The sequence below is a fragment of the Erinaceus europaeus genome, chromosome 7 (genome assembly GCF_950295315.1).
Source record: "Erinaceus europaeus chromosome 7, mEriEur2.1, whole genome shotgun sequence".
NCBI lineage: Eukaryota > Metazoa > Chordata > Mammalia > Eulipotyphla > Erinaceidae > Erinaceus > Erinaceus europaeus.
The window spans coordinates 19,578,719-19,597,773 of NC_080168.1; the positions used below are offsets into that span (position 1 = coordinate 19,578,719).

Genomic DNA, 19,055 nt, shown 5'->3' on the forward strand with positions numbered 1-19,055 from the left:
TCCAATGCAAGCCCGGCAAAGAAAAATTTAAACGTTTACCTATAAAATGTTTAAACTTACGTATCTCATAGGTGTCACTCACTGCACTATACACTGTTCAATCAAACATTAGTCTCAAGCTCATCAGGTCTATTATCATTTGCTTTTATATGGTAGCAGAAACAAGAGACTGGATTTTTATCAATTGAAAGATTAAAATACATATTACTACATAAAAACCTCTTATGTCTTTTTAGAATTGATATTGAGTGGTACAAATGTATCATCATAGTAACTTTAAAAGAAGTCTGTTTTTTTAATTAGTAATGCTTCAGTTATACTTGGTTTCAATGCCAGTATGTATATAATGAACATAATGCCCAATTCAATTTATTATTTTACTGTTTGGTTCCAGAATGGATTTGCATTCAGACAGTTCTCAGAACTGAAGGGGATGAACTTTTTAACCCTAATATTTTCAGCATTTTTTTCCTTTATTTTTTTAAATCGGACCCTGTTTTGTTAGAAGAGTGAAAGTCACATTAGAAGTCTTATGATTCACAGATCATTCATCTTCTAAAAAACATGTAAATAATATTTCTGTAATCAGATTGTGTTTCAGACAAATTATGACAATTTGCTACATAATAGAATGCACTGCTAAGTTATTTGGAAAGAGAATAATGAGCCAGTGATTTTTTAAAAATAAGCATAGTCTTTTTCAATCACCAAGTCTTAAGCAAGAGCTATGTTGGCATCTACTTGAATCAGACTCAATAGGGTAATTCAGGAGAAAATATTATTCAATTACTATGAAGCATTTAAAGTATTGTTACTAAAACAAAACAATCCCTTATGTCTGAACAGAAGTTTGCTGTTTCTAAAAGACTGTTGCCCAAATTATTTTGTTGAGTTGTTGAGGAGAGTTTATTGTTTATGAAATGACTGTAATTTTGTTCTCTCTGCATTGTGTGCACAAGAGCTCTTTTAAAAGTATTTTTATTTGTTATTAATAGTTTGTTATAAGATTATAGTGTATAGTTCCACACCATACCCACCACCAAAGTTCCATATCCCTACCCTCCCACCTCCCAGAGATAACCACCAGAGTTCTCACAAGTCTTCTAAACACTTTGCTTGCTTCTGTTTTGCTTGGATTTTTTTTTTTTGGCAAGTTCATATGAATCAGATGTTTAGACTCTACCTATGAGTGAAACCATCTAGTAGTTGTCCTTTATATCTATTTATTTTACTAAGCATAATCACCTCTAGTCCTATCCATTTTGTCCCAAAGATGATAATCTTTTTTTGATCACAGGGTAACATTCCATGGAGTTTATATCCCATAACTTCTTTAGCCAGTCATCTGTTGATGGACATTTGGGCTGCTTCCAGTCTTTGGCTATTGTAAATAATGCAGCTATGAACATAGAGGTGCATTTTTCTCTTCTAATTAGTGTTTGAGTGTCTACTGTATAAATGCCCAAGAATGGGCATATGAGCCCTTTAGAACATATTAATTCCATAGTGTACTCTTTGAATTTATGTATCCTTGCATATATTAAAGCACATAGACTTCAGAAATAATGCATTTTTTAGCACATGAAAATACTCTTTGGACTATTGGCAGAAGGTAGTAGTCATCAATTTGTTAATGGTAGTCATAGCTTTTTAGTCCCACTAGGCAACTTATTTTCACCATTTTTTTGTTCTAAAGAATTTTTCAGTAATGTAAAATACCTTTTATAATACTTCCAGGAGAGGAATTTAAAAAATACGAGTTAGTAGGGGAGTTGGGCTGTAGCGCAGCGGGTTAAGCGCAGGTGGCGCAAAGCACAAGGACCGGCATAAGGATCCCGGTTCGAACCCCAGCTCCCCACCTGCAGGGGAGTCGCTTCACAGGCGGTGAAGCAGGTCTGCAGGTGTCTGTCTTTCTCTCCTCCTCTCTGTCTTCCCCTCCTCTCTCCATTTCTCTCTGTCCTATCCAACAACAACGACAACAACAATAATAACTACAACAATATAACAACAAGGGCAACAAAAGGGAATAAATAAATAAAATAAAATATTTTAAAAAATAAAAAAAAATTTTTAAAAAATACGAGTTAGTAGTCTTAAAGTAAGTGGTAGTATTTGGTAAAATTTAGAGATTTGTGGAGAAAATCATGGTGAGTTCTTTTATTTCACTAAGTAACAACAACAACAACAACAAAAACAACCTGTGACAAGTATCTGGTGGACCCACTCTTAAAGGCTCTACAAAATATAATATCTAAACAGATGAGTGATCAGTAGCCATTTTATTACTGATGACCTACTAATACCCATAATGTAATAGTAACTAGCTGTGGGTTGATTATGTTAGTAGACAAGTGAGAATAAAACTTAAGGATGATTCAACCACTGAAAGTACTTTTGCAAGTCTTTTAGACTGTATGTGAATCAGTCTAGAAACAGTTTATTGGTTTTGCTATTAGAGGTATTAGGGACCCTTTCACTTTAAAGATGAAACTGCTGGGTTCTTGTGTTAATTTGCCTAACTTATTTAGTTATATAAAGTAGTAGAGAAAGGCATTGAAAATTACCTTACTTATTCATTGTTTATGAGATTTGAACTACATCTACCCCTTTTACTAAAGAATCAAATAGAAATTATATCCAAGATTTTAGTTCATTCTATAATCAATAGAGTATAAAATTTAATTTTTATAATTAAGTTGCTTTTTCTGTACAGCAATTTAGAGAATATAAAACCATTATAGATTCAGTTATTTTTCTCTCTTGTGGTAGAAAGGGAGTCACTTCTAAAAGACAGATTGGACTTAGATACTTTTAATGTTTTTCCTTTAATATTGTTTCTTGTCTTTGTTTTTCAGTCTGTTATACTGAAAGATTAAAATAAACTAATAAGAAAATTAAGTATTTCTTGATTTTATTGTTGTACAAGGCACTTAGTGAAGTAATGCCAGTGTTGTTTATTTTGCAGTTGAGAAAGTTACATAAAAAAAGATGGCACCATTAACTTGTCCTGGTGTCTGCATTTGATCCCAGATAATCTGGCTCCAGAGTCTGGCTTTCAGTTCATGGATTCACTTTTCCCAACATCTAGTACTATTTCTCATGTTTTAAATTTGGTTTAGACTTTAGATCTCATTATTTAGGTTTTTTCATAAGTAAGCTGAAAATGAGAAATTATAAAACACTTTCATTCTCTATCATGAGGTCAATAAACATGAATAAGAGGTGTATTGTGATATATGTGAGAATTCTCCTAAATTCTTCTCCATGCAGAATACTGCCTCTGTCTAAGTGATTTTGCATGAGTCACTGTAGTTACAGCATCATAGAAATCAAGTTCTACTTAACAGAGTTAAAATCTTCTCTGGACTACAGTGACTTCTGTGTGCTAGTTGGGCAATAAAGAAATGAAGATGAAACTACAGACTACACCCCAGTTGAAACTCAGCTATGGTGAGAAGTGGCATAGTAATCCTGTGGGTACAGTCTGCTCCCAGAATAGATGGGCAGGTCTGTATGAATGGTAAATTATTCTGAGTAAAATGTAATTAATAACTCCAAGGACTTCCTACTTAGTCATTTTGACAGATGCATATTTGGATTTGGGATAAGGAAAGGTCTTTTGCCTGCTGTGTTGAGCAGCCAACTGGAGCAAAATGCCGGTTTTGTATTGAAACAAGGAGCAGAAGTAGTTGGCCTCCACAAACAAGTTCCAGGTAAAGAAAGCTTCCAGAGCCTAGTTGCCTCTATTTCAGAGAGAGAGAGAGAGAGAGAGAGAGAGAGAGAGAGAGGAAATGGGCTCAGGCGCCAAGTTTGAAATAGGTCCAACCTCTTGTAATCACTGCATGCAGTAGCTTGTCAAGAGGTATATTTTGAAGCCCTAAGCCCATGTTTAGGAGCAAAGACAAACAAAACAAAACTCCCCCAAACACATTTAGACTAAGTCAAGCAATAATGTGTAGTGATCTTTTCTTTCTTTTTCTTTTTACTGTCTCCTTTGAATACATCAGACCCCTGAAAGAATGGGTAAGCAGCTCCTAATTACTATGGAATTGATGACTTTTTAGCAACAGTAAACCTTGCCATAATGAGATAAGTGCTCTCCAAAAATATAGCCTTGCCAAATGTGGAGTCACGTTTTTACAAAGTTAATGAAAAACAGTTTCTTCAAGTGGTCGAAAATACCACTAAAAGCCCAATGGAAATTATATTGTACAAGTATGATCATGAAATTATTTCCTATCTATCTAAAAGCAGACATTTCCCAATATCCCTGCCTCCTCAGCAGTTACATAAGAAATCCAGCCATCCAACATCTGAAAATAGGAGCTGGTAGAAGAAAGGGACTAACTGCCAACTGAATTATATCAAATTTATCTTAACACAGGGTTAAGCTACCTGTGTATATTCTACTAGGACTCAATAGCTTTGCCAAATCAATGCAAGATCCTCATTCCTAGCATGTCTTTTGACCTTCAGAGCATACCATTTATTTCCAGGGGTGAAATAATCATCACCATAATAATAATAATGGTAAACATTTACTGAATACTTTACCATTATCAGATATTATGCTAAATACTTAGTATGTATTTCCTCAATGAAAAGTCAGATCACCTTTTTGAATTCAATAATATGTTTTTAATTTTAATAAAAGATTTATTAATGTATTTATGAGAAAGAGAGAACCGAAGCATCACCCCAGCAAATGTGATGCTGAAAATTGGTCTTAGAAATCATGCTTGAGAGTTCAATGCCTTATCCACTGTGCCACCTCCCAGACCACAAAGCTCAGTTATAAAGGTGATAAAAACTGAGGCAGAAATGTGACAGAATTCATCAGCACTCCTGTGGTAACTTTGCACACATGTCTGGATTTTAACCACAGTCTTTACTCATGGGTAAAATGATTTTACCCAGGTCCTAAGTACTGACAATGGCAACCCTAAGATCTGAATTATGCTGATAGCTTCTTTTTCTTTCTCATACTACCTGCTTGCACTGCCATAGGTAGAATATGGCCATAAAAGTGAACTAAATAGGGTTTTCTATCTGTTAGCAGCTATAGGAAAAAAATGTGAGAAGGAAGATTGAAATTACTGATTAACTAGCTGTTTGTGGAACCCGTACTTTTTATTATTATTTATTTAAAAAAGGAGACATTAACAAAACCGTAGGATAAGAGGGGTACAACTCCATACAACTCCCACCACCAGATCTCCGTATCCCATCCCCTCCCCTGATAATTTTCCTATTCTTCATCCCTCTGGGAGTATGGACCCAAGGTCATTGTGGGATGCAGAAGGTAGGTCTGGCTTCTGTAATTGCTTCCCCCCTGAACATGGGCATTGACTGGTCGATCCATACTCCCAGCCTGCCTCTCTTTTTGCCTAGTAGTGTGGGTCTCTGGGGAAGTGGAGCTCCAGGACACATTTTTGAGGTCAAATGTCCAGGGAAGTCTGGTTAGTATCATGCTAGCATCTAGAACCTGGTGGCTGAAAAGAGAGGTAACATACAAAGCCAAACAAACTGTTGAACAATTATGGACCTAAAGGCTGGAATAGTGCAGATGAAGTGTTGGGGGTACTCACTACAGACTATTATTTACTTTTGCTTTCAGGTATGTATTTTGCCCTAGTTTATGGATATGTGTGCACATATGCTCTATCTCAAATAGGACCTGGTCTATATCTAGGTTTTTGGACTTTGTTAGGAAGTGAACCACCTAGAATGGAATTAGAGAATACTATGAAAGGAAAGGTCTCATCCGAGTAATGAAGCTGAAGGGTTGTCATTCCACACCTGAATTCTCTGGACACAGTCTGAAGCAAAACATGCTGAGGTGGTACTTGTTGTGTTGATTAAGTTGTGATTGGTGAATGCAATATTATTTGGTATGAATTGAGAGAAGCGTGCAGGAAAGTGTGCCCCACCCTAAGGTTTCAGGACTGGAGGAAATATAGGCTCTGTAGTGGAAATGTGAGGTTCCTGCTATCTTAGGAACCCATACTTTCTATTATTAGGCCTTGGGTACCTGAATTGTTAAGAGAAAGCTATTGTATTGTTTTTGTGCTGAAAGAGTCCCGGAGGCACAAGGTGAAGGTTATGAAAGTCAGAGCAGCGAGCTTATTTTCTGATTCCAAATTTCTGCCTTTTCACATGATATGTTTTCATGAAGTGAACAAGGACAGGTTTTCTGCATGTACCATGTTCTTTTGCTTACCCAGGGTTTAATATCATCCTTGAGGAACCCAGTGTAAATCATTGCCTTTGCTATCTCACTTGGCTCAAAACTGATGTAGATCTTCTGGGAAACTCAGAACTCATCACCACTCATCTCCTACTGTGGATTACTCCATCAAACAGCTCCATTGTCACTAGTGCCAGTTCCAGTAGGCTTTCTCGCAGGTTAGAAACCTCTGAGTCATCCCTGACTCCAGTATTTCCTTTACCTCCCAGTGTTTAAGTCAGAATCCATCTTGAGAAATGTGTCCTAGAGTTACCTTCCCTCTATTATTTCTACCACCGTTTGGCTTAGTATTTTGTGCCTAGATTTTCTTAGGGGTTTGTTTTGTATTTTTGTTAAGTCTCTACAAGTGCTGACTCTTGTTTTCATGTTTCCACATCATATAACCCCCTAAACTATTCTCTGGATTTACTGAGTTTCAGCTCCTTTTTCTCTGACTTTTGAGACTGTTACAATTAGGATTCATTTTCCTTTCTGTTCTGCAGTATGATGTCCATGCCTGTATTGGTGATGTTTCTGAGTCCTACACATATCCCATGCTCATTCCCAATCAGATGCATGTGTTCAGGTCTCAGCCTCTGTCTGTCAGAAAATAAATTCTCATTTATTTGTTAACTTTATTTTCTGCCCTTTTGATTTTCTTGATCAACCAAACTCCAATTATCCTCGATTTGTATCTCTGTTGCTGATGATATATTGACCCATGGTGGTCTTTGCATGCTTTATGCTTTAATCTCAGCTCAGTCACTGAAGAGGATACAGCAGAATAATTGGAAGTTACTTCTAATATCACATTCATTCACATACACCATGGTTCCTTACATAGGAAGCAAAATAGGAATGCAATATATTGGTCAGAATTTGATACAGTCTGAAGATTGATATAGGTGATATAATTCCAGAAGTCACCTAAACGTAGTTAAAGATCTCAATGTGAATCTTTAATGAGAAAAGGGATAAAAGATGTTAACTTTTAGTTTAATTTTTATTTTTCATGTTTAGGTTAAGATGTGCTATTAAAAATTCATGTGACACTAATGTTGAGAAAAGAAAATTAATATAAAGTTCCATCACTCCTCTCTAGCTACATTCACCTGGGGCTTTCCACCATGAACATGTAAGAGCACCTGTGAACACATACAAAAGATTTTTGAGTGGGAGAGATTTAAATTCTGCTTCTTACTAAAGTCCCCCCAAGATACTGGAATGGCTTTTGGATTCCACAGCTAAAGTCCTGTCATTTATTTTTTCCATCAGCAAGTGTGTTGTTAAAAACATCAGATGAACATCACTGGCACTTTAAAGGGTAGATTGCATATAGATTTTGTAATGCACATAGAAACGGGTTGGGATTAGATTGTGATTCTTCCTGTATTCTGCACAGATCAGGAAGTAAACGTGGTCTTGTAACATTCTAAGAGACAGTGACAACTTCTGGTTCTGCTGCTCATCTTCCCCATCTCCTGACTTGAAATACTGACATTCTCTCACATGATACAGATGGACACACCCTAATGTCAGATAACATGATGAAAAGATTTCTTAATGGTTGTGCTGTTAGGCTAGTACACAGAGTTGCATCAGAAAACCGGAAATACTGTGAAGTAAGTACAAGAAAACTTAATTTAATAAGTAGAAAAATAAAGAGCAAAGAGTATATTTTGATTGTGTAGTGTGAGGGATTGCTTATTTGTTTGTTTCCTATCCATTCTGCATTGTCACTACTATTTATGATCTCCCTTCAAGCTTCCCAGAGGAGACTGGCTTATTGCAATTGGCTATGAGAGCTACATATTTTCTTTTTCCTGCCCCTCATAAACAACAGAAAGACTCCTGTTATTCTCAGATAGAGAGCTCCAATAGCAAAGGATATATGTTAAGATGAAATATTGATTATTTATAAAATTCTTACAAGTATAGCAATGGTACTTGTGGAGAATGCAAGATGAGTTGATGTTTCTAGTGTGCCACTGGAAGCTTAGAGCTAATTTTTTTTGAATATTTATTTTATTTATTTATACCCTTTTGTTGCCCTTGTTGTTTTATTGTTGTAGTTATTATTGTTGTTGTCGTTGTTGGATAGGACAGAGAGAAATGGAGAGAGGAGGGGAAGACAGAGAGGAGGAGAGAAAGATAGACACCTGCAGACCTGCTTCACCACCTGTGAAGCGACTCCCCTGCAGGTGGGGAGCCGGGGTTCGAACCGGGATCCTTATGCTGGTCCTTGCGCTTTGCGCCACCTGCGCTTAACCCGCTGCACTACAGCCCGACTCCCCCAAGAGCTAAATTTAACAAAGTGATTTCATTCAATTCCTGTTCACTTATGAGAGGGCGTAAAGCCCAGACACAAGCTCACAGGTGAGGGTCTGGCACATGGTTGGTTGACCATGTGCTTTCCCAAGTGACTATTTTATTTAGTCTTCTAAGTGTCACCCAGGAAACCTGGCCTATCAAACCTTGGTCATTTTATGCTACTCTCACTATTCAAGTTTTCTCATTCCCTTTGATTAGGTTACAACATGTCCTTTACTTTGAATAATGAACTAGTTTTTTTTTTTTTTAAACTGAAGTATCTCTAGTAAAATAAATGTCATTCCTTATAGTATTCACTGGTCTTTGGTTAGCTGGAATTTCACTGTGAATTAGAATGGCATGTAATATTTTCACATTACAGAATTTTTTTTTTAGAACTTGGGAGATAGCATAATGGTTATTCAAAAGACTTTCATGACTGAGGCTCCAAAGCACCTGGTTCAATTCTTGGCACTACCATGAAGCATAAATGAACAATGTTGTGACAAAATTCTTTAAATAAATACATTTAATTAGTTCTAGATAACTTTTAAGGTAACATTGGCTTAAGAAATATGCTTTAGAGATACAGGTGCCTACTCTATACCTATCAACAAAGTATCACTATCCCTTCACCACAGTCCTTTAGACCCCCTTTCCTCCTTTACTCCCTTTCTTCCCACCTTACTGAAAAGCTCAAACCTGCAGTCAGAATCCAAGGGTGTATGTTGATTTGCTTTTGTCTTTCCTTGCTTTGCTTCTTTATTCCCTACACAGAGGAAAAGCAATCATCTGGTATTTGTCATTCTCTCTCTGGTTTAAAAGACAAAATCTTTGTTCCAGTGATATATTTACCCAACTACTTTTAAATTGTGATGATGATGACGATAATATTTATAAACAGTGTACAGATGTAGAACATGAACTCTCCATTCAGACAGTCTGGGTTCACACAAACCTTATATACCTCTGGTAAATACTGAGCCTTACTTTCCATAACTATATGTTGAGGTTAATAATTGTACCCATATTATAGAATTGTTTGAGGATTAAATGATTTAATACTTGCTAAATACCTAGAAAAGTGCATGGCTACAAGTAAGCATTTCGTAATTGTGTGTGTGTGTGCGTGTGTGTGTGTGTGTGTGTGTGTGCTTGTACATGTGTAGTGCAGTGTTGACCACTGAGTATCATCTAAACAATTTAGTACTTTATTTTTATTTGCATGTAAGGAAACTGAGACTCAGAGAGTATGAGTCTTTTTTTAAGTTTCTTTATTAGGGGATTAATGTTTTACAGTCGACAGTAAATACAGTAGTTTGTAATGCATAAGATTCCCCAGTTTTATACATAACTATTCAACCCCCACTAGGTCCTCTGCCATCATGTTCCAGGACCTGAACCCTCCTCACCCGAGTCTTTTACTTTGGTGCAATACACAAGCTCCAGTCCAAATTCTGCTTAGTGTTTTCTCTTCTGATTTTGTTTTTCGACTTCTGCCTGTGAGATCATCCCATATTCAACCTCATGTTTCTGACTTATCTCACTTAACATGATTCCTTCAAGCTCCATCCAAGACTGGCTGAAAACAGTGAAATCACCATTTTTACTAGCTGAGTAGCATCCCATTGTACATATAGACCACAACTTGCTCAGCCACTCATCTGTTGTTGGACACCTGGGTTGCTTCCAGGTTTTGGCTATTACAAATTGTACTTCTATGAACGTAGGTATACACAGATCTTTTTGGATGGGTATGTTTGGTTCCTAAGGATATATCACCAGAGAATATACGAGTCTTAATGAGGCTTTATGTTTATTCTTCCCATTATCACATATGTAAAGGGTACATACTATGTTTCTGTTCAGTGTTAAGGTGGGTTTTTTTTTTTTTTTTTAGTGATTACTATGATTAGATGTTTTCTAAAATTAAACAGTAAGTAGAAGAGCTTGTACTTGAACCTTGTCCTTTCGATGTGTTTACTGCATGTATATGTTGCTATTGGAAGAAAAATTAAAGGTACAGGGATCAAGGTATAAAATATTATTTGGTTACTTCTTAACCTGTTCACTGCAAAGCATGTTTTAAAAGCCACTCATCCTAGGGCCTGCAAGACAAGTCTCCTGGGAAGTGCCTGCCAATGACATTTTTCCCTCTCTCACTCTTTCTCTTTCTATCTGAAAAACTCAACCTGGAATGATGAGGCCATGGCAATGATACAATAAGTTTTTTTTAAGGGTTTAGAATTGTTGTCAGCCTCAGTTCCACCAACCTAAATTATCCTAAGACTTGCAAAAGAAACTAAATTGTTCTTTGGTTTTTATGTTCATGTATTGGGTCATATATATGAAATTTTGCCAAGAGAAACATACTGAATACAAATCATTTTAATGGTAAATTACTCCTATAATCTTTAATGACAACCACAGTTAATGGGACTTGTTTCACTTTGTGACTCTGCACTTTAAAACTGGAGGCAATAAAGATGCTACATCAACTGTTTATAGTTGTGAAGCCAAGTACATTTTAATAGAACCAACATTTGAAAGAATTCTACTCCCAAATTGTATGCAGGAGAGGTAAATTGTTAAGAAAATGTTTTTCTGAGAGCAGAAATATTAAGTGGCTGTATGGAGTGCATGCTAATTTATAAAGGCAGCTCTTGTTTTTACTATCACATACTTGCTAGTATTTCTCTTGATATTCTTGAACATAGAACTTCCAAGTGATTTTACAGTAACAGTAATTCTTTTCCTTTTATCGTGCTCTTTTCCAAACATTCTTAGAAGAAGGAATACACATGTGAAACAATAAGTAAAAAACATTGCATAGCTTATGAGGAATCTATTATTGGAACATAAGTAACCCTCAAAAAGATAACGATTTATACCTAGAAAGAATTTAATCCAACTTGAGTAGGTATTAATCCACAGTAGTTATTCCTATCATATCTGAGAGGTTTTTTCATTTTACCATTTTAAAAAAAAATTTTCATTAGGGAAATAATGATTTACAAGCTAATTGGAGTCACATGGATACAATTAAAATTTTTATTAGTGATTTAATATTGATTAGATATTAATCTACACTTTTCCCACCACCAATGTTATCTGTCCTTATTACTCCATTGGAAACTATGTTAATTCTCCCAAGTTCACAGATATGGGTTGACTATTACTTCTATAACTTTCTATCTATGTTTATATATATTTGCCCATTTTTTTTAATTTAAGAAAGGATAAATTAACAAAACCATAGGGTAGGAGGGGTACAACTCCACACAATTCCCACCACCCAATCTCCATATCCCACCCCCTCCCCTGATAGCTTTCCCAATCTCCATCCCTCTGGGAGCATGGACCCAGGGTCATTGTGGGTTGCAGAAGGTGGAAGGTCTGGCTTCTGTAATTGCTTCCCCACTGAACATGGGCGTTGATTGGTTAGTCCATACTCCCAGTCTGCCTCTCTCTTTCCCTAGTAGGGTGGGTCTCTGGGGAAACAGAGCTCCAGGACACATTGGTGGGGTTCTTCAGTCCAGGGAAGCCTGGCCGGCATCCTGATGGCATCTGGAACCTGGTGGCTGAAAAGAGAGTTAACATACAAAGCCAAACAAATTGTTGAGCAATCATGGACCCAAAGCTTGGAATAGTGGAGAGGAAATGTTAGGGGGGTACTCACTGCAAACTCTAGTGTACTTCTGCTTTCAGGCATATATTTTGCAGTAGTTTATGGATACGTGTGAACATATGCTCTCTCACACAGACTGGTGTATATCTAGGTTTTGGGACTTTGTTAGAAAGTGAACCACCTGGGATGGAATTTGAGTATACTATGAAAGGAAAGGTCTCACCCGAGTAATGAAGCTGAAGGGTTGTCATTCCACAAGTGAAGTCTCTGGACACAGTGTGAAGTGAAGCATGTTGAGGTGGCAATCACTGCGTTGATTAGGTTGCGATTGGCAAATGCAATATTATTTGATATGAATTGGGAGAGGCATACGGGAAAGTGGGCCCTATCCAAGGGTTCCAGGACTGGGGGGACGTAGAGGCTCTATAGTGGAGATGTGAGGTTCCTGCTGTCTTAGGGTTCCAAAAGACAATGGATAGTTAATGTTACCATCACATTATTTGGTAATTGGGTTAACTTTGAAAAGTCCTTTTGTTAGGGTTTGCTGTACAGTACCCAGTATCTTGTATATAGCTGTGCTAGTGGTTGCTTCTGATCTACTTGGTCTAGGCTTTTAAGAGAGTCCGCATATCAAATACACAGCCTATATATTAAAAAGACTCAGTCTGTGTTTTAAAAAACTTCGATACATACAATTAATTTTCCCCGTCTCATATTAACTAGTGATTTATATAACTACATTTTACTAGGAGTGTACATAAACACCATTCCCACCACCGAAAGACTGTGATCCATCCCTCCCACCCACTCCCACCCCCCACTGGCCCAGGAAGATGCATGTCTACCCCTCACCACAGGGTTTTTACTTTGGTGCCCTACTTACAATTTGGTCAGGTCCTGCTTTTAGTTTCCCTTTCAGGTCTTCTTACTCAACTTATGTTGATGAGTGGGATCATCCCATACTCATCTTTATCTTTCTGACTTAGTTCACTTAACATAATTCCTTCTAGCTCTGTCCAAGATGGGTCAGAGAAGGTGGGTTCATTGTTCTTGATAGCTGCATAGTATTCCATTGTGTATATATACCACAGCTTTCTCAGCCACTCATCTGGTGTTGGGCACCTGGGTTGCTTCCAGGTTTTAGCTATTATGAATTGTGCTGCTATGAACATAGGAGTACACACCTCTTTTTGGTTGGAGGTTATGGAGTTCTTGGGGTATAATGCCAGGAGAGGAATTACTGGATCATATGGAAGGTCCATGCCTTGTGAGAGTTTTCCAGACTGCTCTCCACAGAGGCTGTACCAATTTACATTCCCTCCAGCAATGCAAAAGGGTTCCTCTGTCCCCACAGCCTCTCCAGCATTTGTTGATGCTGTCCTTTTTGATGATGCCATTCTTACAGGAGTGAGGTGTATCTTAATGTTGTCTTAATTTGCATTTCTCTGACAATCAGTGACCTAGAGCAGTTTTTCGTATGTTTGTTAGCCTTTTGGATCTCCTCTGAGGTGAATGTTTTGTTCACATCCTCTGCCTATTTTTGGATGGTGTCATTTGCCTTTTTGGTGCTAAGTTTGCTGAGCTCTTTATATATTTTGGTGATGAGTTTCTTGTCTGATGTATGGCATGTGAAGATCTCCCATTCTGTGAGGGATCTCTTTGTTTGTTTAATAGTTTCTTTGGCTGTGCAGAAGCTTTTCAATTTGATGTAGTCCCATTGGTTTGTTTCTGCTTTGGTCTTCCTTGCAATTGGGTTTGATTCATCAAAGATGTCCTTGAGGTGTAGGTGGGAAAGTGTTTTACCAATGTTTTCCTCTAAGTATTTGATTGTTTCTGGTCTGACATCCAGGTCTTTGATCCATTTGGAGTTGATTTTTGTTTCTGGTGAGGTAAAGTGGTTCAATTTCATTCTTGTGCATCTTACAACCCAGTTTTCCCAGCACCATTTATTGAAGAGAGCCTCCATCTTCCATTTAATTCTTTGGGCCCCCTTATCAAATATTAGATGTCCATAGGTGTGAGGATTTATTTCTGGGCTGTCAATTCTGTTCCACTGGTCTGTGTGCCTATTTTTATTCCAGTACCATGCTGTTTTGATGATGATGGCTTTATAATATAGTTTAGGTCTGGGAGTGTGATGCCTCCATTTCTGTTTCTTTTCCTCAAGATGGTTTTGGCAATTCTAGGTGTTTTCAGGTTCCAGATAAATGATTGTAGTGTTTGTTCTATTCTCTTAAAGAAGCTTGGTGGAACTTTGATGGGTATTGCATTAAATTTGTATATGGCTCTGGGGAAAATATTCATTTTGATGATATTTATTCTTCCAATCCATGAGCATGGGATATCTTTCCATTTCTTGGTATCAGTTTCTATCTCCTTGAGTAGCGACTCATAGTTTTCAGTATACAAGTCTTTCACTTCTTTGGTCAACTTTATTCCTAGGTATTTGATTGATTTTGCTGAAACAGTAAATGGGAGTGATTGCTGGATGTCTTCTTCTTCAGATTTAGTGTTTGCATAAAGAAATGCCACTGATTTTTGTACATTGATTTTGTAGCCTGATACCTTGCTATATTGCCTAATAACTTCCAGTAGTTTTCTGCTGGATTTTTTAGGTCTTTCTATGTATACTATCATATCATCAGCAAATAGTGAGAGCTTGACTTCTTCCCTTCCAATCTGTATTCCTTTGATTTCTTTCTCTTTTTTGATTGCTATGGCAAGAACTTCCAATACTATGTTGAAGAGTAACAGTGACAGTGGACAGACCTGTCTAGTCCCTGATCTGAGCGGGAATGCTTTCAGCTTCTGTCCATTGAGTATGATGTTGGCTGTAGGTTTGCTATATATAGACTCCACTGTCTTGAGTAAATTCCCATCTATTCCCATTTTTTGTAGAGTTTTGAGCATGAATGGGTGTTGGATTTTGTCAAAGGCTTTCTCTGCATCTTTTGAGATAATCATGTGGTTTTTGGCTTTGCTTTTATTGATGTGGTGAATGACATTGATTGACTTATGGATGTTGAACCAGCCTTGCATTCCTGGGATGAATCCCACATGGTCATGATGAACAATCTTTTTGATATGCTGCTGTATCCGGTTGGCCAAGATCTTGTTTAATATTTTGGCATCTATGTTCAACAGAGATATTGGTCTGTAGTTTTCCTTTTTTGTTCTGTCCCTATCAGCTTTTGGTATCAGGGTGATGTTGGCTTCATAGAAGGTGCAAGGGAGTATTCCTGTTTCTTCAATCTTATGGAAAAGCTTAAGAAGTATGGGTACTGTTTCCTGAAGGTTTTGTAGAATTCGTTTGTGAAGCCGTCTGGTCCAGGGCTTTTGTTGTTGGGGAGATTCTTAATAACGGTTTCATTTTCTTTGTCTGTGATTGGTGCATTTAGATTTTGTAGTTCTTCTTGGTTCAGTTTTGGAAGGGCAGATGCTTCTAGGAATTGTTCCATTTCTTCAAGATTCTCTAGCTTGGTGGCGTATAGTTCTTCATAGAAGTTTTGCATGATTCTCTGGATTTCTGTGGTGTCAGTTGTGATATCTCCTCCATCTATTACAATTCTATTAATTTGAGTCTTCTCTCTTTTTTGTTTGGTGAGTCTGGCTAGGGGTTTGTCAATTTTGTTTAATCTTTCAAAGAACCAACATTTGGCTTCATTGATCTTTTGTATGGTTCTTTTGTTTTCGATGTTGTTTTATTTCTGCACTAACTTTCATGATTTCTGTCCTTCTGGTTGCTTTAGGGTTCCTTTGTTCCTCTTCCTCTAAGTCCTTGAGGTGTGCAGTAAGGTCGTTCATTTGAGCTTCTTCTTGGTGTTTAATATGTGATTGTACGGCTATAAGTTTCCCTCTCTGTACTGCTTTAGCTGTGTCCCAAATATTTTGATAGCTTGTGTCTTCATTTTCATTTGTTTCCAGGAACATTTGGATTTCCTGCTTGAGTGAATCTCTGACCCAGTAGTTCTTTAGGAGTATGTTATTTAGTTTCCAAATTCTGTGACTTTTAATAGTTTTCTGTTTGTTATTTTTGTTAGTTTTATTCCACTGTGATCTGAGAAGATACTTGGGATGATTTCGATGCTCTTGAATTTATTGATGCTATCTTTGTGGCCTAACATGTGGTCTATCCTTGAGTATGTTTTATGTGGGTTTGAAAAGAAGGTGTATTCCAGTTTTTTGGGGTGAAGGACTATGAAAATGTCCAAGAGGTCTAGTCTGTCAACGTCTACATTCAATTCTCTTGTATCTTTGTTGGTTCTCTGTTTTGTTGATCTGTCTAAGTGTGAGAGTGGGGTATTGACGTCTCCCACTATTATTGTATTACTATTGATGTATTTTTGAAATTCTTTCAGTAAGTGCTTGACGTATTTAGATGGTCCATCATTGGGTGCATAGATGTTAATAATTGTTAAGTCTTCTTGGCTGATTGATCCTCTAATAATTATGTAATTTCCTTACCTATCTTTCATTACTTTATTTAATTTAAAATCTATTGTGTCTGAGATGAGAATGGCTTTTCCTGCCCTTTTATGTGTTCCGTTAGCCTGTATGATAGTTTTCCATCCTTTTACTCTAAGTCTGTGTTTATCTTGTTGTGACAGATGGGATTCTTGCAAGCGGCATATGGTTGGGTTATGTTTTCTGATCCATCCCCCCACTCTGTGCCTTTTGATGGGTGAGTTTAAGCCATTGACATTTATTGATATTATCTATTTAATGTATTGTAGTGCCATTGTTCAAAAAATTTTTTTTTTGTTTTCTCTGATATATTGCAAGTATTATAGTGATGTTCTTGTTTATAAGAGGTCTTTTAGAACCTCTTTCAGGGCAGGCTTGGTGATGGTTGCCTCCTTTAATGTTGTTTGTCTAAGAAGGTTTTGATCCCTCCATCTAGTCTGAATGAAAGTCTAGCAGGATATATTATCCTTGGTTGAAACCCTTTTTCATTCAGGGCTCGATAGATATCTTGCCATTCTCTTCTGGCTTTTAGAGTTTGAGTGGAGAAGTCTGCAGATAATCTTATGGGTTTTCCCCTGTATGTGACTTTTTGTTTCTCTCTTATAGCCTTTAGGATCCTTTCTTTATCCTTACTCCTTCTCATTGTGACTATGATGTGTCTTGGTGTCTTCAGGTCTGTGTTGATTCTGTTTGGAACTCTCTGGGCCTCTTGAATCTTGATGTCCTTTCTGTTATTCAGGTCTGGGAAGTTTTCTTCTATTATTTCCTCTAGAATGTTTCCTTTCCCTTCCTCTCTTTCTTCCTCTGGCAGGCCAATTATATGAATGTTACTTCTTTTGAGATCAACCCATATGTCTCTGTTGTTGTTTTCAGTGTCTCTCAATGTCTTTTTGAGCTCTTTCACCTCTTTCTTAGTTTTCTCTAACTCGTCCTCTGTCTGACTTATTCTGTTTTCTGCTTCTGTTTTTCTGCTTTCCCTTTCCTCAGCTTCTTTCTTCATTACAGCTATTTCAGTTCTCTAATTTCCTCAAGATAACCAGTATTTTCCTTGGGAGTCTCAACTATTGTTTCCCTAATACTGCCATTCCTTTCCTCCAATGTTGTTTTCATTTCTGTGATTAATAAGTTTATTATTGCTTGCATAATTTTCTTATCTATGGTTACTTCTGGCTGATTTGTAGTTTCTTCTGGGCTCTTGTCTTCATTTATTGGAGTAGCAGTTTTATTTGTTTTTGATCTACCCATTTTTTTGATTTATGTGTTTCTTTTTTTATGCTCTGTTGTTCCTCAGTTGTTGTGTCTTGAGTACAAGCAACACTGTACTAAATACCTTTATGACAATTGCACTCACCAACCTCAGCAATTACAATAGTAACTGAAGCAAGTATTGAAGCAGTTTAATCACTACCAGTTAGCCAAACAATGTCTCCAGTCTGTAAAAAAATAGCAACCAAGTCCAAGTGAAGAAGAAAGAGAAAGGAAAGAAGGGATAGCAAGAATAGACAGTTATGCAAATCTACTATCCACTGTATATTCTAGGAGTAACAAGAGGAGAAAGGGAAGTAGAGCAGAGATACACACATAGAGAGCCCACTCTGAGTCAGATTTTTTCTCCAAAATAATTCAAAAATTCAGAAAGGCAAAGAAGAAGGAAGGAACAAGTGTATGACAAGAAAAAAAAAAGAGAAACAAGAGAGAGAAAAGAGAATAGATAAGAAACAGAGCTGTAATTAAAGAGCAGTGAAAGGAAAGTTTTTTTAATTGTTTATTTTTTATTTTATTTTATTTTATTTTTAATTAGCTAGGTGGAGGAAGAAGGGGAGAGTCTGTAGAGGAGGTAGGAGTATGAGACAAGTTCCTCTCATAACAGATAAGATGCCCACTACCCTAGCATTGAAAGATATCCTAAGAGTTAATTCTGATCAACTTAAAGGGGTGGGGGGAAGATATATGCCTTTATATAATATTAATAATAAAATAGAGCAGGGTAAAAAACCCTGTCCCTGATTACCTCAAGCAAAGGCAGCTGATTGTTAAGAAAGAAAAAAAAAACCAAAAAACTCAGGACTAGACAAGTATAGCAGGAATAGACAGTATGCAAATCTACTATCCATTGTATATTATAGGGGTAGCTAAAGGTGGAAGGGAAGTTGAGCAGAGATACTCACAGAGAGAGTCCACTCTGAGTCAGATTTCTTCCCCAAAATAATTCCCAAACGTGTATCAGTGAATTCAGAAAGCTGTAGGATTAAGGAAGAAAGGATGACAAGAATTAGAAAAAGAAAAAAAAAAGAAAGAGAGAAAAAAGAAAAAGATAAGAAAAAGAACAGTAATAAAAGAGCGGTGAAAGAAAAGAGGTTTTTATTTATTTATTTATTTATTTATTATTTAATTAGCTATATGTGGCGGGGCGAGGGAGAGGAGCTG

General features: G+C 36.9%; 1 protein-coding gene across 1 annotated transcript in view; it reads left to right on the forward strand.

The window, feature by feature from the left end:
• Positions 1–19,055, forward strand: part of ABCA12 (ATP binding cassette subfamily A member 12) — a 224,964-nt gene that overhangs the window by 15,706 nt on the left and 190,203 nt on the right. The gene's annotated exons all lie outside the window — the stretch shown is intronic.